The sequence below is a fragment of the Myotis brandtii genome, unplaced genomic scaffold (assembly GCF_000412655.1).
Source record: "Myotis brandtii unplaced genomic scaffold, ASM41265v1 scaffold813, whole genome shotgun sequence".
NCBI lineage: Eukaryota > Metazoa > Chordata > Mammalia > Chiroptera > Vespertilionidae > Myotis > Myotis brandtii.
Window position 1 is genome coordinate 2,750,235 of NW_005371287.1, and position 19,633 is coordinate 2,769,867.

The window sequence follows — 19,633 nt, forward strand, 5'->3', positions numbered from 1 at the left end:
GCTCCAGCGACCCCAGGTTTTCTATGGGATTCCCAATCTGCAGCAGCGATTTACCCGAGCGTGTAGCTGCGGCCGCCGGGCTTGGAAGGCGCGATTCGAGAGGGATTTAAGCAGCCTAGAGCTCCGGAGGGGGAAAAAGAGCGCGGCTTCGCCACAGAGACGGCTTAACCTTTTGCTCGAATTAAATATCTCTATAGAAAGACCTGCCGAGTTTTGCCGTTTTCGTTCAGTCTCCGTGCGCAGCGCTATAACTGTAAGTGGAAAACGCAGTCTTGGTTGCATTTCTGCATGGGTAGCGCAGCCAGTTGTCTGGGAGGTGCTTTGGCTGTTGTCACACACGTTTTTTTGCACACAGATGCGTCTGCATGCGTGGGGACAGTTGCTTTGGTTGATGCTGGCTATCTGGATGCACTGTTAGTCCAAGGGGGGCTATTTGGAATAATGCGGGGGGGGAGTGTTTATACGCGGCGTGTTTTAGAGGGTTGTCTTAGGCTAGATTTAAGAAAGGTGAAACGGAGGTGCTTTCTTAGTGTAAGTCTATAAATAGTAGGATTTCCTTACAGAGATTTAAGTAACTAACTGACCGATGGTGAAGTTTCCCGGTTGCTGTTAAAACTATTGAGCGGTTGCAGTCCAGTAGCAACCTGTCATTCGTGGGGCTGGTGCACCATTTTCCTCGCCGTGGAAGAGCAGGGGAGGTGTTTGCTAAGTCAAACTGAGTGGACGCGATGGTGTGGAAATCAGGATTGGTTTCCCAGCGGGATGTAAGTGTTGAGAACCACACAGCGAGACGCAACATAAGCACATTTCTCTCAGTATTTAGACATGAGTGGCTAATTTTTTCCCTTTTGGTTTTTCGTCACGATGGTGAATGGTCAGAAAAAGGAGAGATATTCCGCCGCACAGTCAGCCCTCTATTTGGAACAGAGTCTGAGACAGAATGAATGGGGGAGTCAGACCCAAACTAGTTACCTGCCTTGGCATCCGGTATTCGCCTTGGGGGAATGCGGGCATGGGAAGTGGGAACCCAGACGCGTTGCGTTTGGCAGTGTTTCTTTAAAGGAGGAAAGGTCGTTTTGGGTTTTTTGTTAAAATGGAGTGTTCCTTCCCAGACACGGGAGAAGTCTTTGCAAGGTCAACCGCGCTGTGGACATCGGAGGTGCTGGTGAACGGGGGGAGGGGGCGGCGGGAGGAATCGGCGATGCTCCGTCCGAGTGCTCAGCGCTGCACTGCGCGGATCCGCGCCCTGGGAGATGCCAGACTGGGAATCCATTTTTCAGAGTTGCCCTCCTGCCCATATTTTGGAGACTACAGTGAAATGGAAATGCAGTGGGTGTAGAAAACAAGTGTATACTATCTCTGTGTCACGTCCAACTTCAAGACAAGAGGAGCAAGGGAGTTGTATTTCTACATATTCATTTTTTTAAAAAAAATTTAAATAAATTTGAGATTGAGACAAATTAAAAAGGAAACTCTTGTGAAAACACATTTTATCTCCACTGCCATCAAAAGTGCCTGCATGTGTGAGTCATGGTGGTGGTGGTGTGTGTGGTGGTGTATGTGGTGGTGGTGGTGGTAGTGGTGGTGGTGGTGGTGGTGTGTGTGTGTGGAGTGGGGGGAGGCTTCCACATCACTAAACCTGAGCCCAGGAGTGCACCCCCATGAAGCTCGGGTGTTTGATAACCCCAGTAAATGCTGCACTGAAGCCGGCGGGCAGAATGGTATGAGGCAGGCAGACAAGAGCAGAGCATGGCCAGTGTGCTGGATTTCCATGGAAAAAGCAGGTTCAATTTCTGGGAAGAAATGAAATAATTTTTTTTTCCAAAACGGGGCAGATCATTACAGAGCTCTTTAACCATTTGTCAGTCCAACTATTTAGAACCTACTCAAAGGAATTTATAATTTATTTAAGTGTATGAAATTTGAAATAGAAAATTCGAGAATAACCTCTCCTTGGGAACCCAAAGTATAAATGATACTGCCTTCTCTGTGCCTCTCTTCCTTACTTCAGGGTGGAAGGAACGATCATCTGTCACAATTAAGCCACACTCCTTGTCATCACTGAGGCTGAACCAGCTCCAGGAGTGGTGCAGGTGTGCACTGCATTGATAAGTGACTGGTGGAGGAAGAAGGAAAATTTGGTATTAAAGTTCAGAGACGTTTCGTCTCAGATACTCTGGTTCACAGGCTGACAGTTATAGAGGATCACATCTGGCCCAGACCTTCAAAAGCATCTAGTCCAAATACCTTGTTTGTACAGATGAGGAATTGAGGCGCAGAGCCATGAGCTAGGGAAAATTCAATTAACTTCTGGCCTATGGAATAAACAATTAAAAAGTAATGTTGAATGGGAATGATCCCTTCTCTCTGCACTTTTAACATGCTCGGTGACATTGCTGACATCGTCAAATAAGTACTTATGTGCTCCCCAAACATCTTTCGAAAAGGTCCCAAGGGTTTCTTTTCACACCATAGCACTTCTCTGCCTCTTCTTACTTGTAAGGTCTCTTTTCTATTGCCCCTCACCTCTACTAGATGCATCTCTTTAGATGTTTAGTCTGGCCTCCTGGCCTCCTCTGCACCACAGTCAATTTTTTTTTTTTTTTTTGGCATCTTTGGAGGTTTTAGAGAGAACTGGCAAACCAGTTAGATCCTCAGCTCCTGTTTGAGGACAGCCCAGCCCCATCTCCATCCCTGCCCTGCCATGTTTCCAGAATTCTTCAGAGCATCCTGCCTTCAGAGACACTGCAGGCGCATGCTCCTTCTTCTGCCTTCTTGCCTCTTCCTAAACTGCTGCAGCTTCAAGCACTGAGACTCTGAGGAGTGAGGAAGCTGCAGTGCAAACACACCGTGCCCTGCCAGCTCTCCCCTGCCTCCTAGAAGGCAGAACCCAAATCCAAGATGCCTGTCTCTGGCTTCCTTGGCAATGCTCCAGATGCAGCCACCTTCAGAAAAGATGGAGGGTGGGGCAACAGCAGGACTGAGAGAAGAATGCCTGACTGCTTCGAGCTGACCAGGCCCATAGAGGCCAGCAGTGCAGCTTCTAAAACCTTTCAAGGGCTTGTGCAGCTCTTCCTGCACAGCTTTCTTCTCTGTCTTGCTGGACAAGGACTGCGGCACCAGCAATAATACCTGCAGATGTGAGCCTTCTTCTCTTTCCTCCTTTTCTTCTCCTTCTCTCTCACTTGCTTTCTGTTTCTCCTTTTCTTCCAAAAAAATTTTTCCTGAGTGTCTATGTAATAAAGTTCTAGTCGGTTTTAAAATAATCCAGGTCTTCCTGTTCCTTCTCCCCAAATGCAATCACTCAGGCACTCAGAAAGATAACCAAAACTAACCAAAATGTCCCCTTGAGGGAAATGCCAGGAATTCTGACCTAGAAAAGCTGAGGCCTTCGGGGAGGCTGGTAGAAGACAGAGTCTGAGTCTCTCATTGGAGAGAGTAGCCAATCCCCTTGGAAGTTGTGGAGGAAGTAAGGCGATGCCTTTCTCAACACATTCACCTATTACCAAGCGAATCCACCCTCCCATCTTGGCAACCCTTTACTGAATCGGAAGGAGCTCTCTCTTGGATAGTCTGTTCCTACAAAGGCTGTTGGGTCAGATGACACCTGGTCTTGCTATCCCATTCTGAAAATAGGCAGGCCAGGATTTTTCTCAACACCAGGTAGCCTCTGCAGATAGCAGAGTCTTGGAGTTGCGAAGTGCCCTGCTTGGTCTCGCGAGGCTATGAATCCCATTCTGTTACAGGGTAACTTGATTAGAAATGCCGCCCTGGGCAAGCTATAGGTTTTCTGTTTGGGTTGCACATAGTTATGGATTCCAAACATTGGTAAGGAGCTCCGTGGGGAGTTTCACATCCATATCAAATGCCCAGTTTCCTAATTCACAAGAGCAATATATTTTAATATCATTCTAAAGGTCTTTTTCTTTACGTTGAGTGATTTCTATGCTCCTAAGATTCATCATTATTTAGGAAGATAAGAAAGTTCTTTTAGAAGGAATCACATTCAGTTAATCTAACATTGAAATTGACAATGTCCATTTCAGTTATATTTATTTATTTATTTATTTATTTATTTATTTATTAATATACTTTATTGATTTTTTACAGAGAGGAAGGGAGAAGGATAGAGAGTTAGAGACATCGATCAGCTGCCTCCTGCACACCCCCTACTGGGGATTGGCCTGCAACCAAGGTACATGCCTTTGACCAGAATCGAACCTGGGACCCTTCAGTCCGCCGGCCGATGCTCTATCCACTGAGTCAAACCAGTTAGGGCCATTTCAGTTATATTTAGTAGACATAAACATTAAATTTCATAAAATATCAAATGATACAGAGATAAATTAATAAATGATTGATATTTCTACTATTCCAGTGGTTAATTCATATAATTAATATAGTATATGAACTGGAAGGGAACCATATAAATTACCTAATCCATCCTTCCAATACATAAAAATACAGTATATTAAGGAACATTTTTATCTTAAAGACATAGCTACAATATGAAAGCACTGTCCACAAGAGCAGATATTTTAATGACCTTTTTCATATCTCTATGATGGTTTTTATAGTAGATACTCTATAATATTTGTCAATGAAATATTTGTTATAACAAGAATCAGTTGAATGTACCTTGTTAATTATATCAAGAAATTAAATCTTCTACTAAACGCCTGTGAACAATTAACATTGCTATAAATATCTTTATGTTACTTAACAGAAAAGAAAAGCAAGACTAAAGAAGATTTTATAATTTACTTCCAGTAGATATAAAGCACCTTTAAGAGTGCTTTTTAATCTACTCATATGAGTATCCTCCCTTTCATCTCTTACTAAGTAAAATCATAATCATTTTTACCTATATTCAAGAATTGTTATTAATAATTTAAAGTGATGTAAACCTAGCCTATGGTAGCTATGTGTACCACTCATTTAGATGATGGGTCTCTTGAGCTGTGGAATTATTTTAACATGTTCACATTGTGAAGGGGCCGTAACACTTCATTTCTCATTTACAGTTGGTTTCTAAAGATAACTTGTGCTCTCTTAAGTGAATCAAAATAGTTTGAGTTGCTCACAGCTTGAATCATTGAGAACTTCACAAATGGGGATCTTGGGGGTGCTTTAGAAACTACTTAATGAATGAAACAGAAATGGAATAGCAAATTACTGAAGAATCCTCAAAGAGGTTTGACACTTTAATAATAAGGTGCCTGTGAATACATTAAAGAGATGTTCTATACTCTGATCAGTTAACTTAAAGCATGCAAGTCAGATAATTTATAATTCTTATGCCTTCTCTGAATATCTCAACTGCCTTACTTCACTGTATTTCTAACAAAGATGACCTACTGTATAACCACCAATTGTTTATTTTTTTTAGAAGACAATGCACTGTATTTCTAACCATTTGTTGGATAATTTTTAGGTGAACAATCTATTTCCTTTTGTTCTAAATTACAATTAAGACTTGGAATACTCTCATTCACCAAGTGGCCTTCAAGCTCAATATAGCTAAGAATAATTGGTGAACTTTTTATAGAAAGTAGGTCTCTCTTAATTAACAAAGATTTCATTTTTATGAAGTGTTACTCATTAAAGGGAAAGTGTGCACAAATTAGTTAAATTTGCCTACAGTTATTATAGATCTGTTAAGTGAATCCTATTTTTTTTCATTCTTACTCATATAGCAACTTTCTGAAAATGGAAATCTGTCACTTTAAATGTACTTTTTTAATCCTTTATTTGGATCTTGTTTATTATCTCTTAAGCTCTGAAAGACTATGAACTTTTGAAGAGCTGAATGTAAATAGATTTTTTTGCAAATCATTAACATGTTAAATGTGCTTTGGAGCCTGGATGAATTTTCTCTAATTCACACAAGTAGGCCCTAATATTTCTGCTCTTTCATATTTCAGGATGTTTAGGGCAATTGAAGGTTTCTTAAAATAGTAGACTTTGGTGGTAGAGGAATCTGTGGTGTTTTATATTTTGCATTGGTTTTATTAATTTTTGATTAGTGAGTTTATTTCTGAAATGCAATCTTGAATTATTAGTGAAATGCCCCATTGGAGGCCCATTAAGCATTATCAATAAAGTTGACATGCTTATTAATATAATATTTTATTTTTAATGTACCAAAAGACTGCACAAGTCTGACTCAATTTGCAACTTCTGCTTGATGGAATTGTTTGGCATTTGATGCTATGAGTTAATGGAAGACTATCAGTTTTGTTTATTGCAGAAGTTCAAGTGTTTTTTAAATGTATACATAAGGTACTTTCTTGCTCATGAAATATTTTTAAAAAAATCAGTTTAAATTTTGTAAGTTTAACTACTTATAAAGGTATTTTTCCTCAGAATGAGATGAAAACCATTTAATTTTTCCTCATTTTTCATTTGTAAATGGGAAAATTCCTCAGCCCTCACCAATGTTTCAACTGGCTCAAAAGAAATTAGAGGAAATGTGAACAAGAATTTTCAAGATAGATATCTATATATATAAAAAGCTAAGTGACCGTCCAACCGTCCAACGTCCAGTACATATGACATGCACTGACCACCAGGGAGTAGATGCTCAACGCAGGAGTTGCCGAGCTGCGGTGGCTTGGCAGTGGCAGTTCTTGGGTGATAGATCCCGGAACCAGAGAGGAGGGAGCCCGATTCCTCGTGGGGGCTGCGTGATTCCACCTTTGGCCTTGGCTTATGTTGTTGCTGGGGTACTGTCTGCCCCGTATCTGGTTTACTGCCAAGTTGTGGTGACGCACTCTGGAATCAGAGAGGTTAATTTCCTTTCAATGTGCACGAATCCATGCACCAGGCCACTAGTACTTAGATAAAAATTGCCAGTTCCACTGTTTATTAGTTCTATGACCTTGAATAATTGTTTAACCTCTCAGCCTCAGTTTCCATTTAAAATAGTACTTCAGAGAATTCTTGAAAAGTAAAAAGAAGACTATATATATATATAAAATGTAACATAATGCCTCGTTACTAAAAATGCACAATAAATGATAGTTATTATCATCCCTTTCATGAGAAATCAATGGTTCATAAACCACTTTAGTCTCTGAACAGTAGTAATCCCATTCGTGGTGGAACCTCTGAATAAGAAATTAAGCTATTAAAAGCATTGAACAGTTAATAGTGCTTAACCTACAAAATAAATAACTATTGAATAAATGTGCCGAGGACTGTGTAGTCACTGTAGAATCAACATTAAGATACCACTGGAGCCTTCAAGGAATTTATGCCTAATGAGAAAGACAGATAAATGAATTCCAGTAAGTCAAGTGAAGTAAAAAGGTGGTATAGATGCATACAGGAGAGAATCTATAGAAGAAATACCTGAACTATATAGTGGAAAGTACAGAAAACTGGGAGTCATTAGATGTGTTTTAGACATCACACCTGTGCTGTAGTCATCATAGGTGTGAAGTCCTAGAAAAGTTACTTTTCTGAGTTTAGTTTCCTTGTATGAAAACAAATATGAAATTACCTACCTTCTCTAGTTAGCAGTTATGAAATTGAGATGACGTTGAATATATTCTGTAGATTATATAGTGCCATGTAATGGTAACAATTTTTTTAAAATATATATCTTTATTGATTTCAGAGAGAAAGGGAGAGGGAGAGAAAGATAGAAACATCAATGATGAGAGAGAATCATTGATCGGCTGCCTCCTGCACATCCCACACCAGGGATCGAGCCTGCGACTCAGGCATGTGCCCTAACCAGGAATTGAACCTATACCTCCTGGTTCACAGGTCGACGATCAACCACTGAGGCATGCATCCTGGGTGGTAACAAATTTATTATTATCACAACTTTAGAATTTTAGTTTATCTTTTATAAAAAAATTTAAGACTCAAAGTACTGATCTTGTGCAAATTATTGCATCAAGGTTATATCTGCTACTTCATCACTTAGTTCAAAACTGAACTGAGAAGAGAGAGATTGAATTGGATCTAAGTGGAAATATATGTTTAAATTAGACTGAACTTTTTTAATACATAGAAAAAAAACACTTTTCTGTACCTGAAACTGACCTAATTTATCATCCTGGGATGGGACAGGGAAACACAGTAGAGAATATTTGAAGCAGTAAAGAATAAAGCTATATAGCCAACCCATCAATAAACTGGTTATAACAAGAGCTGTACAAAATGGCATATGTTTTGTTCATAAAACAAGAGGTCTTGGCAAAGGGGAAACGGGAAAAGGATGCCATTCTTCCACAGAGGTGCTCTGTAGATGACCAGCTACACAGGAGTTTTATATCATTCACCTTTGGTTGTTGGCCAATATCAGGTTCATCTGAATATTGTAAGTTATCTCTGGCTAAGTCATGAGAGCAAGGAAATGAAAACAGAGATCATTTATTTTTGTAATAATATTAACTAGCAATGTAGTAAAGAACTTAGAATGTATAGGGCACTATGGTGTATATTTACACACAGTACCTCATTGAGTCCACATTACAGCTCTGCAAGGTAAGGATGCTTCATTTTGTGACTAAGTAGCTGTGTCTCAGAAAGTAACTTATTCACGGTCACACTTTTACTAACTGAAAAGGTGTTATTTAAACCCAAGACTTGCCCAGCTGGCATGGCCCAGTGGTTCAGTGTCAACCTATGAATCAGGAGGTCATGTTTTGATTCCCGGTCAGGGCACATGCCTGTGTTGTGGGCTCAATCCCCAGTGTGGGGTGTGCAGGAGGCAGCCAATCAATGATTCGCTCATCATTGATGTTTCTAGCCCTTTCACCTTCTCCTTTCCTCTCTAAAATCAATAAAGATATATTAAAAAAAGTAAACAAAAAAATAAACCCAAGACTTTTTTTTACTATGGAAAGCGTACACATTCGAAGGGAATAATGTACCAGTAATGATCTCCCACGTACCCATCCCCCAGCTATAACTATTATTAAGGTCACTTTTCTTCCCCCTCCAGTAGGTTAGTTTGAAAAAATTAAGACATTATATTATTTCATCTACAAATATTTAAGTATATATCTACAAAGACTCTTTAAAACATGTCCACAATACTGTTACACACCAAAAAACAAAAAAAAAAATTAATTTCATCAACTATTTGGTCAGTGTTCAAATATCATACGAATTGTTATAGTTTATTTAAGTCAGGTTCCAAATAAGGTCATACATATCCCAGTTCGCTAATAGAGAGCAGCCTGTTTTATACAAGAAATTTATACAATACCTGTTTCTCTCTAGAGAGAAGTATGGTATGGATGAAAGAGACATGGCTTTAGAGATGAGTGTAGTCACTCTGAGAAAGTTATTTAACTTTTGTAAAATGGAAATTATATCCCTGAGATTAATTGCAAGGACTAATAACATAATGTCTATGAAAGTGCTTAGCACAGTCTCTGGCATGTATAAGGTCTTCAATGAATGTTAATGTCCCTTCCTTAAAAAATTTAAATGGAAAAAAGGGACTAACAGGCCAAGAAGCTTGAGGAAACTTCTTGGAGTACTTTGGCTACTGATTCCTTGAGATCTCTCCCATTTTGTTTCTGGATGGGAATTTGACCACAATTGTGCCAAAGTGGCTAATGACTAATGGCTCTGAATCCTTCCCATTGCATGTTTATACCTTTGTATAGTTTCCCCACATGAAAAGGAGGTGTATTTGTGGCTTTAAGATGATCTAAAATTCAGAAAAATGACATTATTGTAAAATATTTTTAACTTCATGTCAATTCAAAATAATACAAAAATTAAAGTATGATATGTTATCAGAGGTTGCGGGGGTCATAATTTAAAAAATCAACAAATAGAGGCAATTAATCTGATTCAGATTTGAGTTTGTTTTTTGTTCATATTAACTCGGCAGGTCATTTAATTCCTCATGTCTCAGTTTCTCAGGGTATAAAATAGAAGTTCTGAATAAAACAATCTAAATAATCTAAAGACTAGACATCAACAAAATGGGAAAATTTAAATAAAACTGGACTATAAATCAGAACCAAATTTGAATTCTGACTCCACCACTTAATGGCTGTGTGGCCTTAGGCAAATAATTTAATCTTTCTGAGCCTCAGTTTCTTCATTTAAGTGTGAATTTAACCTGTCTCACAAAATTGTTGCAAATCCTAGAGATAATATTTATGAAAGGCCCAGCAAAACCCTCGCATTGAATTGCCACTCAGTTTTTAATAATGAAGTTGTATTTGTTATTCTCAGAGCTTTTAAGTTGAGAAATTAAATGAATTCATAATCAAGAAGTTTACAGCTGAATATAGCTGACGTGCTAGCTCCTAAATTGGGTACATCTAAAACCATTTGTGAAGGTAAATGGGTACTCTTTCTAGAACATGAATGTTTGAATTCAGAACATTGTATTTATGAAGATTCTTAGCACAATGACAGTGGCATAATGTTCTTGTACTGCTTGTGCCTGCTTATTTAAAAAACTAGAGGCCCAATGCACGAAATTTGTGCAAGGGGCTCGGCCCTCACAGCCCAGGCTGCCTTGCCCGGCCTTTGCAGCCCTGGCCAGCCCTTGCAGTCTCAGTCAGCCCTCACAGCCCTGGCCAGCCCGCACAGCCCCTCACAGCCTCTGCTGGCCCTCCCAGCCCCAGCTTCATCCGGAAGGTCATCCGGAAGGTTGTTTGGCTGTTCGGTCTAATTAGCATATTATCTCTTTATTATATAGGATGTAAAGAGACCAGCTTCTTCTATATTACATGGGAACCACTTAATAAAATGCCAACCAGAGGTTGCTGGTAAGAAGTATTTCGATTATAATAGGTCTATAAGGTTATACATCTGTGAATGAAAACTCACTGGAGATGTTATAATAGAAGGAAGGCTAAACATTTATCCAGTACTCCAGCTAGTTTCTCTGAATTGTAGCTATTGGCTCCTATGGTAGATAACCAAGAATCACATCATTTCTCTAAATTTAGAGCCAGCCTGGACACTGATTGTTTGCATGGTGATTGTCTCATTATAACAGTGATAATATTCCAGTTTTGTAGTTGTCTGGGAGTAGATATAAGGGCAGAATATTTCTTTTTTCATTAAGTGAAGAAGACAGATTACTTTGTATTTTTTTCAGAAGATTTTGTGTCTACTTTTGCAAACTCATTTGACATAACTCTAAGAACTAGAACTAAAGAGGGCTGCTGTTGGCATTCCATGCAATTCATTGTACAATAGTCCTTCAAGTCCCTACTCACACAACAGCTCTTAAAAGAGCTTGATTGTGCCCGGCTGGTGTGGCTCAGTGGTTGAGTGCTGACCTATAAACCAGGAGGTCACAGTTTGATTCCTGGTCAGGAATTGCAGGCTCAATCCCCAGTCGGGGGTGTGCAAGAGGCAGATTCCCTCTCATCATTGATGTTTCTCTCTCATCATTTATTCTCTCTCATCATTGATGTTTCTCTCTCCCTCTCCCTTCTTTTCTGAAGTCAGTAAAAATATATTTTTTTAAAAATTAGCTTGATTGAAAGCTGGGAATTTGCTCTTCTTAAGTGCTTGGTGATACCTTCTTCTAAGTAAAATAATAATACTCACTGCAGAAAATTTGGAAAGCAAAACATAAAAAAGGAATAAAGTCACCTACAATCTGTTACTTATAGGCTATATTTTCCTCCTTTGTAAGTTTGTTTCTAGTTGAGACGGCTCATTTCTTTAAATTTTATATACTACTTTTTTCCCCCTTAGCATGACCCTTGTAATTAAAACATATCACAAATGTTATCTTAAGACATTATACTCCATTATATGTATGGACAAGGTTTACCTCACTATTCTCTTTTTATTATACATTTTAACTTTTTAAATACCAGTGAGGGAAATATCTTTGTACACGTTACTCACTACCGTTTTAAGGGTAGCCTGAACAATATCCTTGACATAGATTTCTGGACATCTTTCATAGAATGAATAATCCCCTTGAACCTGGGCTGGCTGCTTAGTGACAGAGGGTGAGATTCTAGAAAATCATAGGCCAGAGGAGTCATAACATTTAGTATTGGGTGGGAAATTTGTCTAAACTATTTAGTAATTTTAGGGCCGACTTTATGAGCCAAAGACTGCATTCCCTCTGGAAGCTCTGAAAAGTCTCTTCTGACCAAAACCTATCTGCAACTGCCTGATATCCCATCACTTCTGTCACTTTGTTTTGGAACAGGAAATAGGAAAGAGAGCCAAATCTAGGCTGAGCTCCCAGAACACTGGTTCATACAGTTTTAATGGCATGCTTTGCTTTTACTATCATTATTATTACTACTACTACCACTATCACCATCATCCTCTTCATATCATTGCTAGTAGCATATTCCTCATCGGTCTGTGAATTCCTAGAAAGCAAACACAGGGTATGATTAATCTTTGGATCTCTCATTGGTCTAAATGAAGTGGGCCAGGTGTTAAATTACTGTTAAAATGATGGTATTTTGACCAAGCAGAATGCCTGCCTAGTATCTTTGTCTTTCAAAACCTGTCATCAAGCACACCAGCCAATAAAAATATATCCAGGATCCTATGTGGTTCGATGTCCATGAATTTGACATTGCTGGTATAAAGAAAAGGAAACCCCTGGATTCTGAATTTTGCATTCATTTTAAGTTGGTTTTAAAATATTTCTGTACCACAGGCAAGCAGTGTTCATGTGCCAGAGAAAACCCAGCATTTATGAAAGAATATTTTTACATCAGTAATTATAAAAACCATGTTTACTAAATTGCACAATCTAATAAAAAGTAGAAAATTCTATAATAATGTCAAGTCATCACTTGCTAAATAAATGATACTATTAAAAGTGACTGGCTGGCAGATGTGCTGCTATAAGGAAAATCATGGCTGTAGGGTCACACAGACCTGCATTCCAATCCCAACACTGCCACTCTCTAGCTGCAAGGCTGCAGTTTCTTTGCCTAAAAATGAAAACTGTTAGGTCTACCTTTCATAGTCCTTATAAAGATTAAATAAGATTATGAATCAGGAATACCTAGGATGGGCTGGGGATAGAGAGCGTATACAATAACAGATAGTTATCATTGTTATTGTTTGCAGTGATATGTGACTAAGGCCCCTAGGTCCTTTCAGGAGTTATTCAAATACTAGAGGCTTGGTGCACAACATTTGTACACTGGAGGGAGGTCCCTCAGCCTGGCCTGCACCCTCTCGCAGTCTGGACCCCTCAGGGGATGTCAGCCTACTGCAGAGGCGGGAGAGGCTTTCGCTGCGCTCGCCAGCCATGACCCCGGCTTCTGGCTGAGCAGTGCTCCCCCTGTGGGAGCACACTGACCACCAGGGGGCAGCTCCTGCATTGAGCATCTGCCCCCTGGTGGTCAGTGCGCATCATAGCAACTGGTTGTTCCACTGTTCGGTTGATTTGCATATTATCCTTTTATTATATAAGATAAACAAAGCTCTTAGACTGAACATCTATCTAATTGACCAGTGTATTCCCAGAGCCAACCCCAGTGGACAGCATATCATAGATGCTCAATAAATATGCATTGAATAGAACAAAGAACACCAAAAGGTCCCAAATGTTTGTCTAAGATTTGGAATAGGGAAGTGAGAATTTCTGGCCACATGAGGAAGAGATTTCAGGGGCTATAGGGTTTCCTCATGTGAGTAATTTCCACTTTTGACAGATTTTTACACCTTATGATGTTCAGGTGTTCCAAACTTCCAAATAATAGTATTTCTACTTTTGGTGATGAAATTGATACAGGGGTTGAGTAATTTGCCTAAAGTAATGACGTTTATGAGTAATAGCTCCAATATCCAAAACAGATCTGTGCTCTTTCTACTTACTTTACCTTCTTTTTACTATTTATTATGTTACTTTCACATGAGGTATTGCCTCTCTGTCTTATCAAATCATTCTTTTAACAAATACCTATTAAACATCTATCATTTGTCTAGTACTAGATATATAGGGTGATCTAAATCAGCCATAATCCCTGCCCTTATAGAGATCAGAGTCTAGTTAGAAGAACAGATATCAAACAAATAATCATACTATAGCATAAGATTATAAAAAGGATTAAGTACCATGGAAGAAAATTAATCAATGCTACAAGAAAATTTTAATGGGGAGACCTATTTTGAGCTGTTTGAAATAATAGATTCCAGGGAAATCCACTGAGGTCTAAATTTCCAACTCAACCTCTTGGGATTGCTGCTAAAACCTGTTTACAGCCTCTGGGCCTTGAGAAGGAGCGGGTGGTTGCTGTATTTCTCTTTGAGGAGAATGAGCCTTGCCCACAAGTGTTAGCATCTCCCATTTTTTTAAATATATATTTTATTGATTTTTTACAGAGAGGAAGGGAGAGGGATAGAGAGTTTGAAACATCGATGAGAGAGAAACATCGATCAGCTGCCTCCTGCACAACCCCCCAGTGAGGCTGCGCCCACAACCAAGGTACATGCCCTTGACTGGAATCAAACCCGGGACCCTTCAGTCCGCAGGCCGAAGCTCTATCCACTGAGCCAAACCGGTCAGGGCAGCATCTCCCATTTTATCCATCACTTGCAAGGCCTCAATAGCGAGGACAACAAAGCCATTTACCACATAGATATCCATTTAATTTTAGCATATCTCCAAGAGAAATCTCCATGATAACCATACCCTGATGCATAGCTCACTGGAACAGTTCCCAGATAGAGAAATCTGCAAGCACCTGAGTGTCAGGTGCTCTTCCCAAACCCTTCATCACTTCCATGTGATACAGACCTGTGGGTCTTTAAACATGTCCGAGTGCCTTCACAATTCCATTAAGTTAAAAGTATTTTATTTATTTATTCAAGTATTTATTTAGTACTTACTATGTACTCTGAAGATAGAAGACATTGTTCATGCCCTCTCAGAACTCACATTCCAGCAGTAGAGACAGGTATCGGTAGTCTGTTAAGAACAATCACGAAAGAAGCATAGAGTGCCGAGGACGCCCTTCTAGACACATAAACCCAGACCTCCACAGGGTGAGGATTGGAGGAGAGATTATTTGGGGTGTGCCAAGAGTAGGAACTAGCTAGGCAATGGGAAAAGGGGTGCGGGGAGCAAGGACCAAAGCATACAATAATGGCAAGAAAATACTTTCAAATGCATTGTCCGACATAATGTTTTAAAGGATTAAAGAATCTTGATTGAATAAGACGGAAAGAAGTGTGGATTTTGTAATAAGGCTCTGTGACAAAATATTCTGAGTTACATGAGTTATTTTATCTGTGAAGTTTACATAATGATACCTGTATGACAGATTATCATGGTGTACATGTTATAAATATTGCCACATAGATATCAATTGATGCCTGGACTTTAGAGGTGGTAGTAATGGTTTTAATAATAGGGTCAATAATACTACCATGGTTAATTTATATTGACATACCCTCTAATCTTATTTAAGAATGCTTATTTCAGTTCTTCCCTGAAGTTGGTAATAATTAAGAACTTGACTGACTTTTGCATATCCCTATTGAGCACCTGAGCAGGTCGATAGGGGAACTTAAACTTGACCTTTCTTTCAAACAATTTTGTAGAGACAATCTCTTTGCATTGAGCACAGTCGTATAATAACTCCAACAGCTATCACTATCAAGAAGAGGAGCTTGTATTTAAAAATTATAGAAAGTTAAGGTATTTCTTTTAAAAAATATTAATTACTTCTTCAGTACCAGGGGCAAGTCTAGATATAAAGAGTGGTAAACAGGCCAAGTTCCTGCTCTTTTGGAGCTGACATTCTAGTGAAAGAAGTCAGTAAATGATCATATAAACCAGTGGTTCCCAAACTTATTTGGCCTACCGCCCCCTTTCCAGAAAAAATATTACTCAGCCCCTGGAAATTAATTTTTTTAAAAATTTTAATAGCAGTTACTCATTGCCCCCAAATGCACCTGTGGCCATCACCGCCCCCTGGATCACTGCAGCGCCTACCAGGGGGCGGTAGCGCCCACTTTGGGAATCACTGATATAAACTAATAACTACATTAGCTAAGTTCAGATAATCCTAAGGCTACAAAGAATATAAGGCAAAGTAATTGATAGTCAGTAGGAGTGTATTGAAGGAGAGACGAGTTTTAAAAATTTAAACAGAAAGATAAAAAAAAAGTGACATTTGAGCAGTGACTTGAATGTTGAGAAGTCAGCCATGAAAGGCCTTAGGAAAAGAGAATTCTAAGGAGAAAGGAAAACTAACGCAAAGGACCTAATATGAGAGTAAACTTGATGTGTTAGAGACAAAGCCACAAAGTGAGTGTGGCTGTGGCATAGCAAATAAGTGTTATTGATAGGAGATGAAGTTGGAGAGGTAGGGTGACCATACACCCCAATTTGCTTAGGATAGCCCTGAATAATGCCTGTTATCCTTGCATAAACAATAGCACCTTCTTTCATTCTCAAAGTGACTTCATTGTTTTTGCAGTAAATAGTTTAATTATAATGACTGTTCAATATTGTATGTCTGCTTTTTCCACTTAGAATATCATAAGTAATTTGCCATGTTTCAACATAGAACTCACAGTTTTATATTCCTTGGTATTAATGTGCCATAATTTGCTATACATTTCTGTAATGGGGAATGGTTATAGTTCTAGAGTATTTTTACCATTATTAAATAATGCTGCTTTAAATATATCCTGTGTATCACTTTTTTTTCTCTTGGACTATTTCTTTAAGCTAGCTTCCCCTGGAATTAAAAGTGTTGATATATAAAGCTTCTTGATTTCTAGTATTTTTTTGGTGGGTTGCAACAATATACAATTTTACTGTGCTCGATTATTTGTAGGATTGAAGTTGGCCAAGATATTTCATCTTTTGTTCATAATCTGTTCATATTTGTTGCCCAGATTTCATACCCTTTCCCCATTTATTTTTAAGCATATTTAGTACTTAGAAGACATTTATGTTGCATATTTCCCCATTTTGATATTTGCTTTATTCTGATGTTTTTAAACTGCCTAAGCTTTGAATTTTTATGCAATTCTATCTATTTATCTTATCTTTTATAGTTTCTGCCATTGCTTTTAATGTTTAGAAAGCCTAACTTAACCTTAATAAGTAAGTTAAACATGTTTTTGGGTTTTGTTTTCATTATTTGTGTTTACTCTGGCATGAATTATCTAGCCACATTCCAATCATTTATCTCCTCTGATTCTAATGGTTTCCTTAATAACTGTATTGGTTTTATATTCAAAGCTATGTGTATACATATGCAATAACTATTAACATTTGTCTAGCATATTTTCAGCTTCTAATTATTATCTTTGACTTAATTTTTGTATTAAACTGTTTGTTCCAACTGTTAATATTTTTAAAAGGTGGTATATAGTGTGATTCTATCTGATGTTTTTCATCAAATTGCTGTAAAGTGGTGATGATAGCATCACTTACAAGATTATATTCCCTTTTCCTCTTGTTTGGAAAAATTTCTTTCATCATATATTAAGTAATTATGTATAGCTGGATCTATTTCTAGACTCTCTGTTCCTTTATGCTAATCCATAAGTCTATTTTTGTGCCAGTAAATCCTTCACTTATTTGAAAAGAGCTCAAATTTCCTCCCTAAAGTCTTTGCTTCTCTTGGCTAAAAATTCTCAGTACCTTCAACTGCTGCTTTTGTATTTAGTATCCAAACCTGTCCCCCACCCCCTAGGAATCAGAAGCTAGCAATTGTGAAATAATGGACCAAGCTGTGGAGAACCCTTAAGTTGCCTTCCTTGGGGAAAAAATTACATAGATCAGGGCACCATCCAGGCAAGAAGGAGAATGGCGAACTCTTACATTGAAATAATAGTTTTTGTCCTGGAGAATACTTTGTTGTTTCTCATCTCCTTTAAGAAGACAGAAAAGCTATCAGTGAATAAGAGAACTTCCAGGGTTCAAAAATCCTAACTCTACTGTTTTCTTGCTGTGTGATTTTGAACAAATGTCTTCAATTCTCTAAATTTTATTTTCCTTGACTGTGAAGTGAAGACGTAGTGGCATCTACTTCATAAAATTATTGTAAAGGTGGAGTGCATAACCCATGAACACATGGTAAGCACTTGATAGGCTATAATTATTACTGCTAAAATCATTTATGTGGATTTATTATTGCATTTAACATTTTGAGGTTGTATGTAATTTAAAGCTGAACGAACAAGGTAGGAAAGGTTCAGTAACTTTCCCAAGGGCAAAATCTAATAGAAGTGCTAGAATTGGGATCTCACCTCATATGTCTAACGCCAAGGCCCATGCTCCTTCCTGTAGATGACATTACTGCACAGCATGATTAAGGTTCTTATACCTGGTTCTTTGGGTTCTGCGCTGGTTACATAGATGCAGCTGCAAGTTCTTAGGTGAAGACAAATAGAAGGTTCAAGTATATGATTGTCTTGAGATTTCCTATGGTTTCACTATGGGAAAGTGTTATATTAATGGGAAGGAGAGATATGGTTTTATCCTAATCTGCAAATTACCTGATGAGGAAACATATCCTTTCAAGCTAAGTATTATTTAACATACTGCTCCAAGTGGCAGGACACAGGCCCGGAAGCATTTGTCATCCCCACAGGGTGGCGGAGGAAGCAATACTTCCTCTTGTTCAGCACACGTTACCTGTGCTCTCAGGAGGCCCGGGGACGGAAGGACGTGGGTAGAGGATGCCATGTTAGCAGCCTGGGCACACAACTGCCAAATCAAACAGAACTGGAAGGTCTAATTTTAGCCCTCTCAGCCTTGGCATTGTCCCTTTCAGTCAATATATTTATCATGTACCACAATAAAGTGCTTTGTTCCAGCCTTGCTGGATCCTTCACAAAGGCCCAGCAAGGACAGGGTGAGCATAAGTCAGAGCTAGAAACACATCAAAGACAGGAACCTTACTAGAGAGGGTCAGCACTCCCCTGGCAACCTTTGGTAAATGTGTCTTTTCCTCCCATCTTAGTCCCAAAAATCCAAGAAATGGGCACGTGGTTGACTCTTCTTCCTCCAGCTTCTTCTTTGTGAACCTTCTGTCGGCTGCTCATCAACAGGTGTCTTCACCCCTTCCTGCCTGGAATTTACAATTTACTCCCTCTCCTCATCCCTGCCTCACAAAGCCCACTTCTTTCCATATCTGGGTCTTGTTTTCTTTCCTGAGATGTCCTGGAGAGTGCACTAAATTAAGAGTTACAAACAGTGTCACAATATACAAACTGCCTCCACGGTTTGTTCCCTACAATGACCTGGTGAGTTGGGTGAGGGAAACTTTCATAGAACTTTCAAAGATGAGAAAACTGAAGCTCCAAGAGGCAACAGACTTTTCCTAAGGTCATACAGGAAACCATGGCAGAGTTGGGACTGAAACCCAGCTCTGGTGTTTTAGGGAAAGGTGTCCCATGAACCAATCAAAGCACAGAAAGGCCACACAGGCCATTTGGGAGGGCCCTGGAAAACTTTTCCTGAGGATATCAGCTGGCTTCATGGCCAACAGTTCCAGGTTGAGAACTCAGAATGGTGGCCCTTACCTTCAAGTAAATGTCCTTATACTAAAAAGAGAGTAGGGAATTTTGATCTACAGACACATCCAGAGATACTACTGTTTGCAAAGGAGAAAAATACATTTTTCATCTACCAGTCTAGGTTTTTGGCTAAGCTATACCCTGTAACGATAGACAGATTAAT

General features: G+C 38.9%; 1 protein-coding gene across 1 annotated transcript in view; it reads left to right on the forward strand.

Moving 5' to 3' along the window:
* The first annotated feature begins 6 nt into the window (after positions 1-6).
* VSNL1 (visinin-like 1) overlaps positions 7-19,633 on the forward strand; it is a 73,193-nt gene continuing 53,566 nt past the window's right edge. Inside the window, exon 1 of the mRNA XM_005884078.2 lies at positions 7-253. The gene's annotated coding sequence lies outside the window, so the exon portion shown is untranslated. The remainder of the gene's footprint in view (positions 254-19,633) is intronic.